This window comes from Triticum urartu, chromosome 1A (assembly GCF_056163025.1).
Source record: "Triticum urartu cultivar PI428250 chromosome 1A, HENAU_Tu73, whole genome shotgun sequence".
Taxonomy (NCBI): Eukaryota; Viridiplantae; Streptophyta; class Magnoliopsida; order Poales; family Poaceae; genus Triticum; species Triticum urartu.
Genome location: NC_141873.1, coordinates 546,440,704 through 546,456,282, shown reverse-complemented (window position 1 = coordinate 546,456,282; position 15,579 = coordinate 546,440,704). Strand labels below are relative to the sequence as shown.

General features: G+C 48.6%; 2 pseudogenes; one reads left to right on the top strand and one right to left on the bottom strand.

Moving 5' to 3' along the window:
* Positions 1–275: 275 nt before the first annotated feature.
* On the bottom strand, positions 276–1,958 carry LOC125533089 (uncharacterized; annotated as a pseudogene).
* A 985-nt stretch (positions 1,959–2,943) lies between these two features.
* On the top strand, positions 2,944–5,662 carry LOC125533088 (osmotin-like protein; annotated as a pseudogene).
* The last annotated feature ends 9,917 nt before the right edge of the window (positions 5,663–15,579 follow it).

The window sequence follows — 15,579 nt, the reverse complement described above, 5'->3', positions numbered from 1 at the left end:
CGACCTTGTTGCGCTTGCGCTCGTTGAACCTTGTAAACCACAAAGGCTTCAGTTCTCGCTAAAGCGAACTAATAGTACTACTCCCTCTATTCACTTTTATAAGGCATTGAATACATTTTAGGCAAGATGCAAGGTAGCCCATTTTCAGTTGTCTAAAATTACTTATAAAAGTGAACAGTTTGGACAAAGCAGTGTAAGCAGAAAGATACGTAGGGATGGAACAAATGCACGGAACACATACACTGACATATAGATACACATACACATGCAGCTCTCTTCTAGGAGAGGCATCGCCAAACATGCAGCTGCCGCGCGCTATTGGCCTTTTATTCTCACGCCTTTGTCGTCGTAGCTATAGCAAGCTAGACGTATACGCGGGCGTGTACGTATGCACGAGCCATAGTCGGTCGAGGTAGGTCTCCGTATAGAGCTACAACGTATCCGGCGGTGACACGTACGCACTATAACTTACATATACACTCTTAATAGTTATAGATGCGACACCGCGGACGTCACACCACCTCCTCGATGATGGCTCCGGCCACCACTTCCCAGCCGCGGAGGTGCTCGTCCACGCTGCTGCTGCCACCCACATGGAGGTTGAGGCCAAAGCTCATGCACTGCTGCACGCATTGTTCCTTTCTTGTTGGGTCTTGCCAGTGTTGACACTTCAACTCGGCAGTCTTCTCTGCTAGGATGATGATGCTGCTGGCTGTGGCACTGGTCCACACAGAACTGTCTCCTGGCCAGATCTTGGTAATAGGCGCACTTGATGTCGCAATCGTCGTTGCCATGGTCATCGGCACGCGAGCCGACCTCCTCCTCCAAGGCATGGGGTCGCCCGTCGACGCCGTTGTTGTTGCCAACATGGAGGTTGAGGCCAAAGCTCATGCATTGCTGCACGCATTGTTCCTTTCTTGTCGGGTCTTGCCAGTGTTGACACTTCATCTCGCAGAACTCTCTGCTAGGATGATGATGCTCCTGGCTGTGGCACTGGTCCACGCAGAACTGTCTCTTGACCGGATCTTGCTGATAGTCACACTTGATGTCGCACCAGTCGTTGCCGTGGTCATCGGCACGCGAGCCGACCTCCTCCTCGACCTGCAAGGTGGCGATGGTTGTGGCCCCATCCTCCTGCTCGGCGCTTACCGTCGCCGGAGCCAGCAACACCATTGCGAGCAGGAGGAACCACCAAACCCCACCCTTGTGAATGAACTCCACAGCTGCTCACACGAGATATGAATGGCAATGGATTGAACAAGGGGGAGGCCGGTGACTGCATTTATAGATACACGCGTGAGATATTTACATGGGAAAGCCAGGTATATTCGCTCGAGGTACGTCTACAATTATTCCATGGCTTAGATCGTCTTTCACCATGCATGTATCCTCTGCCAAGCATGTCCATCATTCTTTTAAGAGAACACGTGGGGCACGCCGCCTGCTTATTAATTATACATGGTGAAAAAAAAAGACAAATCATTCATACGATGCCGGACAACATGGGTCCCATATAATTTAGCCGGACGACTAATGGATTTGTTTTCAGTATGTTTGTTAATCTTCTATATCTAAATAGCTAGCCCCCACTAACATATTTCTCTCAACATGCAAGCATGACACCTCATCATTTAACATGCATAGGAAAGGTCCACCTCAACATGCAACTATGCATATTAAAAATCCACTTCAACATGCAAACATGCATGCATGTAAAATTCCATTCTATTATGGTATTAAATTTAATTTTTATATAATTTTAAAAACTATTATTTCAAATATTTATATTCCATTTAACCAAAATCTCACTAAAACACTGTAAAAATATTTTCACAACAACGTGCGGGGCATCATCTAGTTAATTTAATCTGCTGGCCAAGTGGCTGATATTGTATTGGGAGCATGAACCGCGCGATTTTGCTAAGCCAAGTACAACAGACAACACTGCTGATCTCCATCGTGCTTCTTCTTAGTTAATTGAGAGTGTGAACCACGTAGCCTGGCCTGTTCACGTACGCGACCTAGCCGGCCGCCACCGCCCAAAAAGCCAGGGTTCTCCGCTTCCCGCCGGCGCCGGTGCCGGTCCGTCCCGTCTCCGGTGACCTTAGGGCCATGGAGGCGGAGTGGATCTCGGCCCTTGCCGGTGGGAGGGCTCTGTTTTTAGATTTTTTTTTTGAGCTTTGTTAGGGTTTGTGTCCTGCTCAGGAAGACGAGACGGCGGCGGCTCCCTGAAGATGGAATAAAGGTCTCCCCGCCTAGCCCCGTTTCGGTGATGCGTGAGCATCATCGGTGGGCGTGTGGAGGTGTGTCTCCGGCGGATCTGTCTTTGGTGGATTTGCTCGGATCTGTTCGTCGTTTGTTTTCGTTCATGTGTCTTCAGGTTGGTTCCTTCTGATCTACACTCTTCATCCGCGGCGGTTGCTGTTCTGGTGCGTTGGTTCTATGGGGCCTTAGCACGACGACTTCCCGACTGCCTACTACAACAATGTTTGCCCGGCTCCGGCGAGGGAGGGGCGATGACAGCGCGCGCCTTCGGCTCGCTTCAGTGCTTGTAGTCGTCGTTAGGTGGTCTATGGATCTGGATGTAATCTTTATTATTTCTAGTGTTCGTTGTATTACCATAATTGAAGATGTATAGATTGAAAGTTTTTTCTGAAAAAAAAATTGGAAGTGTGAACCATGCGGTTTTGCAAAGCCCAAGTGCAACGGACAAAACTACGGATCTCCATCATGCTTTCCGTTTTCTTAAAAAAGGGAATTCACCGTGCGTTTTTTCGAGAGTAAGCAATCGTGTACCTTAATTTTATAGAAGATAGAAGATAGAAAACAATGTACAAGAAAGTTACATGAACACACGAGACAACTGGCAACACCATCCACTGCCAGACTCCGCACTTGCCACCCTAAACTCTGGCACGACTGCTCACAGAATACACTCACTCCATGGCCATCGGCCCTCATCCACATACGCAGCTCCTTGAAAATCTGAGAGGTAAATCTTTGTACCGTGTCCAGAGCCAGCACTGTGCTTATCTTTGCAAAATATGCTTATAGTTTTTGACTGAGCCATGGTAAACTTGCCCCCTCTCTCCCTCCTCTCTTCTGTTGAGTTGTCCTTTCTCTCTCTCTCTCTCTCCAATATTGACCTGCTCCTACAAGCTTTATCAAAGCATCAAATTTTAGGAGTCCTGGAATATATAGTAGTTACTTGGGAACGTTGCAGCGGGAAGAGGAAAAAATGGTTTCATCAAATCCATATAAATATTATTGGCAACCAACGGATAAGCACTCCGTATCTTTTTCAATAAAGGGTATTTTTATTGACTCATAATATAGTATCGAGGAATACAATTACAATGACACACACCTGGCCTCTGCATAATCAGGATGCGCACAACCAACACACACACTCACCATAGGATCATGCCGGCAAAGAGCTAAGTTATACAAGACTGAAGCTATGCATAAGTAAAGAGAAAAAGAAAGTGAAAAAAAAGTCATGAAGTGATACAAACAGCGATAGACGATGTACAACAATAACCATCGGCACCAACTATCTCATGAGAACACAAGGGCCACGAGAAAGTTTCTTTAAAAGCGACAACTCCAAGAAAAAAACACACATAAGTGATGCCGTCACGGATCCAACACCTGAAAGTCAGATCGTGGCTTTACACCCTGAAGATCAAGTCTAAGAAAACTCCGAGCAATGCCTTCATTAGGGTAACGACGCCAAAAACACCGTCATTGCCAGACATAACCGATAAGAAGCTAGGCCTAGGGTTTTTACTATGGAGCTCAAGACCGGCTACTTGAGATGCACCACCCAATCGAATTTAACTTATGTTATCTATTCCACTTGCCCCGAGCCCTGTTGAACGTGCATTGACCTGACGGCGGGTGAGCATGCCCACATGAGCAGGCAACTTAACCGCTACAAGAGCTGCTCACCACAACATGATAGACATTGATGGAAGAGGAACGTCACTAGCACCGTCAAAATCCCGATGGGACGCTCGAGAGGCCATGTACTGTCATCTGAGGGGCAACTGATGGCTAATCTGTACTAGACAACACCATCATGGGTAGCCACAAGCTCCACCGTCCTTGCCCACGTAGGCGAGATCCACGGCACCACACCTCCTTGCGGGCGGATTACACCACCACAATATGATTTAGATAAAACAAAACTCAGAACATGCTCTAATTACACAAATCCATACTTTGTAATGTATCAAGCAGATCAGATAAGAAGTTTCTATTTTTAGCTTCTCATGTTTGGCAACATATGATGACATTCATCCCACACAAATAAATTCTTCTTTATTAAAGTAATTTCATATTTTTTTCAATTATTTGTTTCATGCCTCGCAGCATTCCACGGATGGAAAACTTCTAAGTACACACCAAATTTAGAAGTATTTGACAAAAAACTACCATATTAGGGGTTACCGTCCCACAGAACTACCACTTTCAAAAAAGTGACTGATAACTACCAATTTTTTTAATTTTATGACTAAAAACTACCACTTTTGAAAAATGGCCAATTTAGACGATTTAAACACGTTTATGACATGCGGGGCCCATCCGTTGGAGCTGATGTGGCGGCAAAGTCAACTCCGTTTATTTTGACCATTACGTTGACTGTTATTACAAGTGGCGCCCACCTGTCAGTATCAATCTTCCTCCTCCTCCTCCTCCTCTCTCTCCCACCGCTCCTTCCCAGCGCCCACCCACGCCTGGTCCGGCCGCATCTGGGCGCACACCAGCTGCGTGCCCGCCGGCGGGGCCGGGCAGCTCCGCTGCGCCACGGGCGACTACGGCGGGCAGCTCCAGTGCGGGGGCCTCGGTGGCGCGGCGCCTGCCACGCTGGCGCATGTATCCCTCCACCACAGCGGTGACGACCAGTCATCCTACGGGGTGAGCGTAGTGGACGGCTTCAACGTGGGCCTGTCGGTGACCCCGCACGAGGGCCGCGGCAACTGCCCCGTCCTCGCCTGCCGCAAGGACCTGACGCAGACCTGCCCCGGCGAGCTGCAGGTGCGCGCGGCGGCGAGCGACAGCGTCACTGCGTGCAAGAGCGGCTGCCTGGCGTTCGACACCGACGAGCTGTCCTGCGGCCGCAACGCGTACAACAGCCGGCCGCCTGCCGCCCCCCCAAGTACTCGGACTTCTTCAAGAGCGAGTGCCCGCAGGCCTTCACCTACGCCCACAACAGCCCCTCCCTCACCCACCAGTGCTCCGTGCCGCGCGAGCTCAAGGTCATCTTCTGCCACTAGAGTTGAGTCCAGCGGCGCTCGAGCCGGCGGGACACACGCCGCCGCCGTCGTCCGTCGTCAGTTGGTGCACACAAGGTGTTTGAGGAAATGGCAAAGAGAGAAAAAGGAGGAGGAAGAAGAAGAGTGATGCTGACAGGTGGGCCTCACTTGTAATAACGGTTAAAATAAACGGAATTGACTTTGCCGCCACGTCAGCCCTGATGGGTGGGTCCCACATGTCATAAACGTGTTTAAATCGTTTAAACTAGTCATTTTTCAAAAGTGGTAGGTTTTAGTCACAAAATTAGAAATTTTTTGTACTTATCGATCACTTTTTTTAAAGTAGTAGTTCTATGGGACGGTAACCTCTAATGTGGTATTTTTTGTCAAATACTCCCAAATTTAGTTAGGGTGAGTGTGATGTATTTTATGGAAGTACCGTCTGTTACAAATTTGGCTATACAAACTAAAGTAGGAAAGTAGTTATCCATTACAAACCCATTTCCTTATAAAATAAGATCAAGTGTTTCCTTCCAGATGAACTATAAGAGAAGATGTTGCTCCACATCATTTCTCAAAATGGCAACCACAGAGAGTTGGAAATATTGTAACGTGAAAGCCTTGAGCATCACGCGTAGCATATTAGGAGGTAGTTAGAGGTGTTGTTTATCTTTCTATCCCTCCTTGTATATCTCTACGGTTGGACTGCTCAACCATTTGTAAGGCAATGAGATCCCCTCATCACAATCAATATATACTCGCGGGCTCCCATGTTTTGGGGGTTGAGAGGCTTCATCAATCCTAACATGGTATTCATAGCCATCTTCTTCCCCTACGTCTAGCTCTCCTCCGCAATAAGCCAACTGCAGCAAACCCACCTCCAGATCAAACCACCAGCCGCCATCTAGCCCTCCTCCATATCAAACCGAACCACCATATCTTCCTCTAGCGCAACTTCCTTCTCTGGCCTCAACAACAACACCTCCGAGCCCCTGAAGCCGCACCAACTATGTCCTATGGCACGCATAGACACGCTCTCAGATCACGGGAGCAGGTCTTCATGGCTACCTCGACCAGTCCATACCTGAACCCCCCAAAACAATCACATCAAAGAATTCTGAAGGTAAAGATCAAGTTCTTGCCAACCCTGCCTATAGCCATTGGCTGATCCAAGATCAAAAAATTGTTGCTTACCTCTTGCGCAATCTGTCCAAAGAAATCCTAGTCCAAGTTGCCTCGATGGAAATATCTCATGTGATCTGGACAGCCCTCTCCAATATGTTTGATGCCTAGTCAAAATCCCGCTCAAACAACATCCAGATTTCCCTGTCCAATGCTCACAAAGGCTCACAATCTGTTGCCACATTTTTTTTGGAAAAGGAGGATGACCCCCGGCCTCTACATCAGAGTACGTGATGCATGCAGCCAATCTGCTGCCACTTATTTAGGGTATATAAGATCTCTTTGAAACGATCTTGCAGCTGCAGGAAAACCCATAGGAGAGGCGGAGCTCATCTCATTCATCATTGCCGGCCTGCACATGGACTATCAGTCCATTGTCTCGGCCCTAGATGTGTGCACTAAGCTGGTCTCCGTTGATGAACTGTTCGTGATGGTGTCGAACTTTAACCAATGGTCGGGCTCTTCCATGGATCAGGCGCGGGTGGCTTCAAATCCTCGGCCAACATGGCTATGAGGAGTCGCAATGGCCGTGGCAAGGAAAACCTCGACGCGCCCAAGTACAACAATGATGGCGTGTATCGCGGTGGTGGTGGCAGCAATGGCGGCAACGGCTACCACAACAACAACTCCAACAGAAGTGGCCAAGGTGGCGGCCCCTTCTACCAGAACAACAATGGTGGCCATGGCCACACGTACAACAACAACCATGATCACCACCAAGGGCGTCCCTTCTACGACAACAATCAGGGGCGTCAACGTGGCTACGGCGGCGGCAACAACTTCCAAGGGTACAATGAGTATGAAGGAAAATGCAAAATTTGTAAAAAAAACTAATCATATAGCAGAAGATTGTCATTGGTGCTATGAAGAAAATCAGAAGAAGAAGATTGCAGCAGCCACGGACATGTCCTATGGAGTTGACACAAAGTAGTTTGTTGATACCGGTGCCAATGAACACATCACCTCCGACATGTATCGGTTGACTATGCATGAGAAGTATCATGGCCATGATCAGGTCAACACTGCAACAAATGGTCGAGGTATGATGATAAGTCATGTTAGTAATTCTATCATCAAAACTCCACATCGTGATATCCTCCTAAAAGATGTCTTACATGTTCCTTGTGCATCAAGACATCTTGTTTCCGTCCATCGTAATATCTTGATAATGGTGTCTTCATAAAATTTCACCCATATTTCTTTTTGATCAAGGATCATGCAACGAGGAAGGTGCTAAATCATGGTAGATGCATTGATATGTTTTTTTGGAAAAGGAGGAGGACCCCCGGCCTCTGCATCTGGATGATGCATGCAACCATTTTATTAATTATTCACACAAGACCTTACAAAATCATACAACAATAAGACTGAAGCAACCGTCTAGGCAACAAAAGTGTCGCTACTCCTATCCAAGAGATGAAGGGATGCTGATAGTCTGGCCTAGTACCAAACAGACCTCGCAACCAAACCTAACATCTAAGACCTGAGGTCCCATCCAGGACGCCTGCCAGGTATGGGTCACCTACTAGTCCGGCGCACTCTTCAACCAGAACGCTTGCCGGGTCTGAGGCCGCCGCAGCCACCTGCGACCAATCCATCTTCAGAGTTGTACTGCTGCATCTACGTTGCTCGGTCTAGCTGCCGTCGACGCCACCACGACGCCAGACCGCGTCACCCTCCTGCGCGAGTCCATCTCCGCGCATCGGACGCAGAGTCACCACAGCGCCATGCCGCCGAGACCCGCCGCCATCAATGGGTGAGATGCCGCACCGCTCCACCAAAGAATCCGTCCTCAGATCCTGCATCCAGCTGGTGCTCAAAAAACGATGCCCCCATGAGGGAAAACGACGCCCCAAAAGCACCACCATTGTCCGATCCGGAAACTCCAAATCAAGGTTTTCACCCAGAGCAGCGCAAGCAAGCACTACTAGGAAAAAGCCTAGCAGCAGCGTGGGTTTTGGGCCTCTCAGTAGCGCGGGGACCGGCGCTACTAATAAGGCGCTACAACTAACGTATAGCAGTAGCGCCTGTTGTCCCAAGCTACTGATATACATGAATAGCTGTAGCGCTCTTTAGAAAAGGGCGCTGCTGATATTATCTGCAGCGCTGTTTACTGGGAAGCGCTACTGGTAAGCCGGCGCTATTGCTAAAATTTCCCCCCTCGCTACTACTAGTTTTATTAATTTTTTCCCTGCATATTTGTTTTATATTTGAATAGGCTTTATACAATAATCTTTAGCATATCATACACATACAAATGTAATCATAGCATATACATACAATTAGTCTCATCAAATCATGTCATCATCATAATCATCATCCAACACAAAGTGGTCTCTCGTCATCATCTCGAAAATAGCGATACAAGTCTCGATTACTTGCAAATACATCGTCATCCATGTAAACAATGATATACGCGAGAAGAGCTATCACTTTGAGTACATGAGTTCGTATCCCTCTCTCGCATTAGCGTGAACCTAAACTAACTACTGCCTGTCGCTCGGAAACCGGAAACCGGTACACCTGGGCCTGACACTCCGGCCACTTGTCGTATATATACTCCTGGCGTAGCACTTCTTCGCCATCTATGATCTATGCACCTGCATCATCACATGAGTCGATGATATGCAACATATATAGTTGAGCAACAGAAAGAGACAGACTTGGCAAAAATAGAAACAACATATCATAAGCATAAATAACAAAGTTCATCGTACCCCAAAATTCCCTCACTAGAGTGATTTTCGCTAGTCGAGGAGGAGGACGGCTGTGGAACAATGGTTCCTTCAGCTCCATTATCGTCGCCTTCCCCACGTCCACCTTCTGGTCGCTGATGGTGTACAATATGGTGCACGGGGTTTCGTCGGCCTGCAAAGAAAAGTCTGCGACGTGAGACATCCAAAAGGCAATGAAAACGGGAGATTATACATTTATATTGAAGGGGGCCAGTGTGACAGATACCGTGAGGGAGTCGAGCTCAGCCAAAGAAGAAGCACCACCGAGCACGTCCGATGCGGGAGCCGGTGCGGGAGCAGGTGCTGGTGCAACGCTAGTCGAGCTGCTCCCCAAGAAGTCAGCGAGGGGAAAGTCCTCTGCATTTTTTTCTAGATTTTGCCTTGTCCAAGTGAAAACGTCCGTCACCAAGGAAGTAGACAATTCTGCAACCACCTGTTTTGCGGCAGCTACCGCTGTTGCGACTGTCTGAGATGATTTCTTCTCAACCGCAATCTCAACCTTCTTGTCGATGTTTTCTTCAGTTAACCTCCGTCTTTTCTTTCTCTCCTCTGTGGTCTCACGGTAGTACTTCTTCCACGTGGCGCCGTCTCCGACACCGTGCACGCGTCCATACGACGGTCGAGTATCCACGGGTTGTCGTTTCAATATGTTCAACGCCCGGTTGAATGGAGTGTCCCACTTGGGCCTCGCCAATGCCTCAGACGGCGAGTCGCTTTCGGCTGCAATCCGGTGCTGCTCTCTCTGCAAAAGGCACAAGGATCATTTACAAATATGACTAATGTGTGCAGTCGAATTAATCAGAAACTAAAATTACCAGCAGTCTCATGAACTCCGTAATGACCGGTTTTGTCTCGTAAACCTTCTTCACTGGGTCCCAACGATGCCGGGCCCTGAGGACGTCACGCTCCTGCGGGACGGTGAAATCTGCCAAGGGGTCTGGGATGCCCAGACTCGCGGCTTCCGCGTCCTCCTTGGCCCATTTGGACCTCTTTCCGCCGTAACCACGGCTTCCGAGGTGGTGGCTCCCAATGTTCCTCTCTTGAAGCCCCTTCATGTACTTAGACTTTTTTTGACAGCTTCGGCCTCACAAGCCTCCTTGAATATTTGAAACTGCTCTTCCATGATTGTCGGATTATCCTTTACAATCTCGGAGTAGGGTTCCTTCTTGTCGATGATCTTTGCTTTCACTCGATTTTTCCAGGCGGCCAACGCGTCGCTAAACTTGGTCATGGCGTGTTTGTTTATCTTCTTCATTGCCGGGTCCTCATCTGGATCTTCATAATCCTTCTCATTCCGGCCCGGGAACAAGAATATCTGGTGAAACTTCTTTATGAGGGAGCTCCTCATATTTTCTATCTTCTGTGGTTTCTCATCGTTGATGGTGGCGGTTGTCCGTACGATGCAGCCTATTTGATTGCCATAGCATCGACGCGCTTCCTCGGGCGCCTTTGGCTCAAAATTGCCGTCGTCCACCTCCGTGACCACCAATCTAGTAGTCCTGAGTTTGTTAGAAAGTCGTTGCCTCTTTGCTTTCGGTTCTACACCGGCTCCGCTCCCCGAGGCAGCGCCGGTCTCAGTCTGAGCGCCGGTCTCGATGCCGGTCTGAGTCTCAGCGTCGGTCTCAGTCTCAGCACCGGTCTGCGTGTCGGTCTCAGTCCCCGATGCCATCGGTGGGCCCAGCAACAACATCGGTTGATCGTCGGCAAGGCTAAAAAATTCGTCTGCCGCCCGGTAGACGTCGTCGCAATCACTAGAACCCTGTCCTTCATTGTTGCTAGCCATGCTTCCTATGATTAAATCTAGTCAATTAATTCTAGACCTAATAAAGTGAATAATGACATAAAAAGGCCTATTGTTTTGCAGGAATGTTGACTCCTTCCTGGTGCGGCAAATCCCGGGCACTTGATATGTCCTAGTTTGTAGCACAAGTCATGCCGAAATTCACGGAAAATTTCGGCATGACCTTTGCTAAAAAGTGGACAAATCGAGAACCTGAAATTTGCCGGAACATAAATGAATCAACATTCCGACAAAACATAGGCCACTCAGCATCATTCCCTGGAAACAACAAAGTCACTTGGCCATAATCGAACAACTTCAATGAAAAGATATAACATGAGCAAACACTATTGAGGAATTTGCATATAACATGGCCACTTCAATGAAAAGATATAATCAACAATAATGGAATATGCAAATGAACATCAATGACATATATCATATAAAAACAGTCTTGTTTTTTGTTTACATAGCAACAATTAGTTTGACCAAGTTTTTGAAAAGAAAAACAATTTTGTTTTTTGTTTATAGCTAAATGCCATAGCTACTGTTTTTATTTATAGCTAAATACTTTTGTTTATTGTCTAAAGCTAAAAGTTTAGGAACTCCATTTTCTCTAACCCTTCTGACCTCACCAAAATTTCCACAGCAAGACCTTAGTACCTACACTCAATTTCTTCAAAAATATGCAGGTCCATAGTCCAAATAATTCAAATTTCATTTGAATGAAATTTGGGACAAATTCAGGTCTGTAGTCCAAATATTTTTTATAGCTAAGTGTTTTTTGTTTATAGCCTCTGTTAATTTAAATCTAAATGCTACTATTATTTATATACCCTCTATTAGTTTAAAGCTAAATGGAATTACAGTTTAGGCATTTTCATAAAAATTGCCCTAGCTAATTTCCTAAAAAATTGCTAATCATTTTTCCTAAATGCTATAAAATGCCTACTGCCCTAAAAAAATCTAGGGTTCATATGAACACCTAGGGTTCATATGAACACAATGTCAACATATATATGAATTGCCCTAGCAGAGAGAGAGAGAGGAGGGTAGGGGACAGGAGAGGCAGAGCCTTACGGTCGGCGGTGAGGGCAGGCTCTGGCTTGGGCGGCGGCGGTGAGGTCGAGGGCGGCGGCGGTGAGCTTGAGGGAGGTGACGATGAGGTCGACGATGGCCTCGGGCGGCGGCTGTGAGGTCGAGGGCGGCCTCGGGCGGCGGTAGTGTGGTCGAAGTCGGCGGGCGGTGGCGGTGTGGTCGAAGGCGGCCTCGGGCGGTGGCGGTGTGGCGAAGGCGGCAGGGCGACGGCGGTGATGGAGCAGTTGGGGGACAGGAGGGCCGGGAGTAGAGAGGGGGGAAAGGACTTAGCGAAATTTTGAGCCCGGACTGCCGGGATTTGAGTCAAACTAGCAGTAGCGCGTTTTGCCGAAACGCGCTATAGCTAAGATAGCTATAGCGTGTTCCAAAGAAACGCGCTACAGCTATTCCTTTCTGTTTTATTTTTCCTTTTCTTTTGTTTTCTTTACATTTTCTTTTTTTCATTTCTCCTTTTTCTATTTCTTTCATTTTCATTTACTTTTTTACTTATTTTTCTATTTATTTTCTTTTTCATAGCAGTAGCACTCTACAGCATAAACGCGCTGCTACAAAGTTTTTAGCAGTAGCGTGCTTCTGGATGAACCGCTACTACTATTCCTAGCCTACCGGCATTAGTGAGGGAATTTTAGTAGTAGCGCTTTTCTGTGGAGACGCGCTACTGCTAAAACAATGGTTGTAGCGTGATTTTGTAACAAGCGCTACTACTAACTGTATACCTCTGTGTATAAGTTTTGACCAACGCTACTGCTATACCTCTGTGTATAAGGTTTTCCCTAGTAGTGAAGTCGACAGAAACTGCAGAGGCGATGTCTTCAACAAGATAACGACGCAAAAACGCCGCCATCGCCTGCCATGACCCGAGTCATAGCACGGTTTTCACCGGCAGCCCCGTCTCCTCACTGTATGCCGGGACTGGATGCGAGAATCCACAACCATCTAGCCGACCACCTCTGGCGAAGAAGATGGCCACCACCTCCACGCCAAGGGCTGGAGCCCCCGACGTCCCCGTGTCGCGTGCCTAGTCCAGAGGCCGCTTGCCGCGCCGGAACAAAGGATGCGCACGACGGCTCGAGGAACCACCATCCAGATCCAAATGGGATCCAGATCGGACACCCTAACCGCCGACATGATCTCTTCGTCGCCGCCACCAGCACGACAACCATGGTCGCCACCGGCCTGCGCCATCGCCCTTGGATCGGCCGGAGTGGGTCGCCGCCACCCAGATCCGGTCGCCGGCCGAGGAAGATTGCCGCCGCCGCCGCTGCGGCCCGCGGGCTTAGCCTGCGATGCCCTCGGCGGCGGCGGCGGGAGGAGAGGGAGGCTCGGCGGGGAGGATTTTGTGGAGGGATTGCCATGTTCAGGCCGTTTCAATTTTGTGATGGTCATTGTGGATAAGTTGTCTCATTACGCTCATTTTGTGGGTTTGTCACATCCATTTTATACATCTGGAGTGGCAGCTTGGTTACCGAATGAGCGTAATTGGGGACAAGCTATGTTTCAAGAGGGAGGAAATGTTAGCGACACCACACCTACAGAGAAGGGCTCAAGCCAGGTCAGCCAAGACCCAGTCAACCTTCCTAGCTCCTTCACTGACGCTGGGCCCAGGAAGAGGATCTCGCTACGCTGGAGAGGAGTGGGCCACAGCCGCTGTTAAATAGGCTATTTCATCCCTGTCACTTGGGGGTGCCACTTCTACGGAAGTACAACAGTTATCTTGCTTATAACTCTCCATATGCAATCTTATAATTTTTGCTAGTATTCAGATTTTGCCCCATAAAGAGTGTTTCAATACATGGTGACTCACAACAAGTTTCCTACTACATTACTCGAAGGGCCGGTGGCCGAATTATATTAGATAGGAAGAGAAGTACATAGTACAGTCGGGAAGCAGTCTAGGCGGACTAGAGCTGGGTCCCAACACAAAATTAGGCGTTCGCCGGCAGGTCGCAGATGCAACCTGCAGCCCGCCACATTGTAATGTCTTCCTTAATCAACTCCAGCACCCTGTCTACGGTGCTGGTGACATTATCAAAAATTCTCGCGTTTCTCTCCTTCCATATCCTCCAGTGTATCAGGATAGCGATCGTGTCGAAATTCCTCCGTGACGGTTTCGGGATCGCCACCCTCACCTTCAGCCACCAGTCTTCCATCGTGCCAAACTGCTCGCTGGGCACCTGGAAATCAGCCCCCGTCCATGTCCTGAAGCTCCGCCAGAGCTGCTGTGTAAATCTGCAATTTACAAATAAATGTGAGCAGTTTTCCGGCTCCTGCACACAAAGGGGGCATATGCCGTTGGATGGCCAGCCCCTTCGCTCAAGATTGTCTGTCGTGAGACACTTCCGGTGGACCGCCAACCACATAAAGAACTTGCATCTTGGAGGTGCCTTGGATTTCCATATTGGTCGGGAGCAGGCAAACCGGGTGTTGCCCATGAAAAAGAGTTGGTATGCACTCTGAACGGAGAACTGGCCGTCCGAAGTGAGCTTCCATACAAGGCGATCCCGGGAGTCCGGAGCCAGGGTTGTTTCCTGAACCAAGTCCCAAATTTGAAGGTATTGTGCTATGGCAACGAGGGAGATCCCTCCAGTGATGTCCCTAATCCAACATCTGTTGTGGAGAGCCTCTCTGACCGGTCTGCCCTTGTCCCTGACAAAAGAGTAGAGGGCTGGCGCCATGGTCGCAATTGAGCGTCTGTTCAGAAGCCAATTGTCGGTCCAAAACTTAGCCCTCGCTCCATCTCCCAAAGTCATACGACAAGCAGCATCAAAAATGGCCTGCACTTCCTTTTCCGTGCTATCCGGAAGCCAATGCCACGGCCGCTCTTCCAAGTCCCTCCTCAGCCATGACCATTTGCAGCGCAGGGCCATCCCAAAGCACTTAAGGTTAATGATCCCTAGTCCTCCAAATTCCCTTGGCATGCAAACCCTTGCCCAAGGCATGAGGCAGTGCCCCCACTAACCTGTTCTTCTCCTTTCCAAACGAACCCTCTGCATTTTCTGTTGATGATTTTAATGGCCCACATCGGGAGTGGTAGCACAGCCATAAAATGGATCGGCAGCGCCATCAGCACCGATCGTGTAAGGGAGAGGCGGCCCGCCGTGGCTAGCATCTTCGGCTTCCACCCTTTGAGTTTTCCGAAGAACTTGTCGATTAGGGGCATCAGATCATGGCGCCTAAGCCTGAAGATAGACAGTGGCAAGCCCAAGTACTGAATCGGGAATTGTTGTCGTCTGCATTGGAAGTGTCCCTCAACTGTCATGGCAAGGTCGTCTTCACAGCGGATGCACGTGATCGTGCTTTTGTGAAGGTTGATCCGTAGCCCTGACGCCTCCCCAAATAACTTTAGGATTTCCGATATAACCCGCAGGTCCGAGGGCACTGGTCTGAAGAACATAACTGCATCGTCAGCGAATATTGATGTCCTAGGCACCTTTCTTTGACATCCCAAATCAGAGAGTAATTTCTGTTGTGCTGCCCACTGTAGTATGCAATGGATGGTGTCCATGGTCGGGATGAAAAGAGCTGG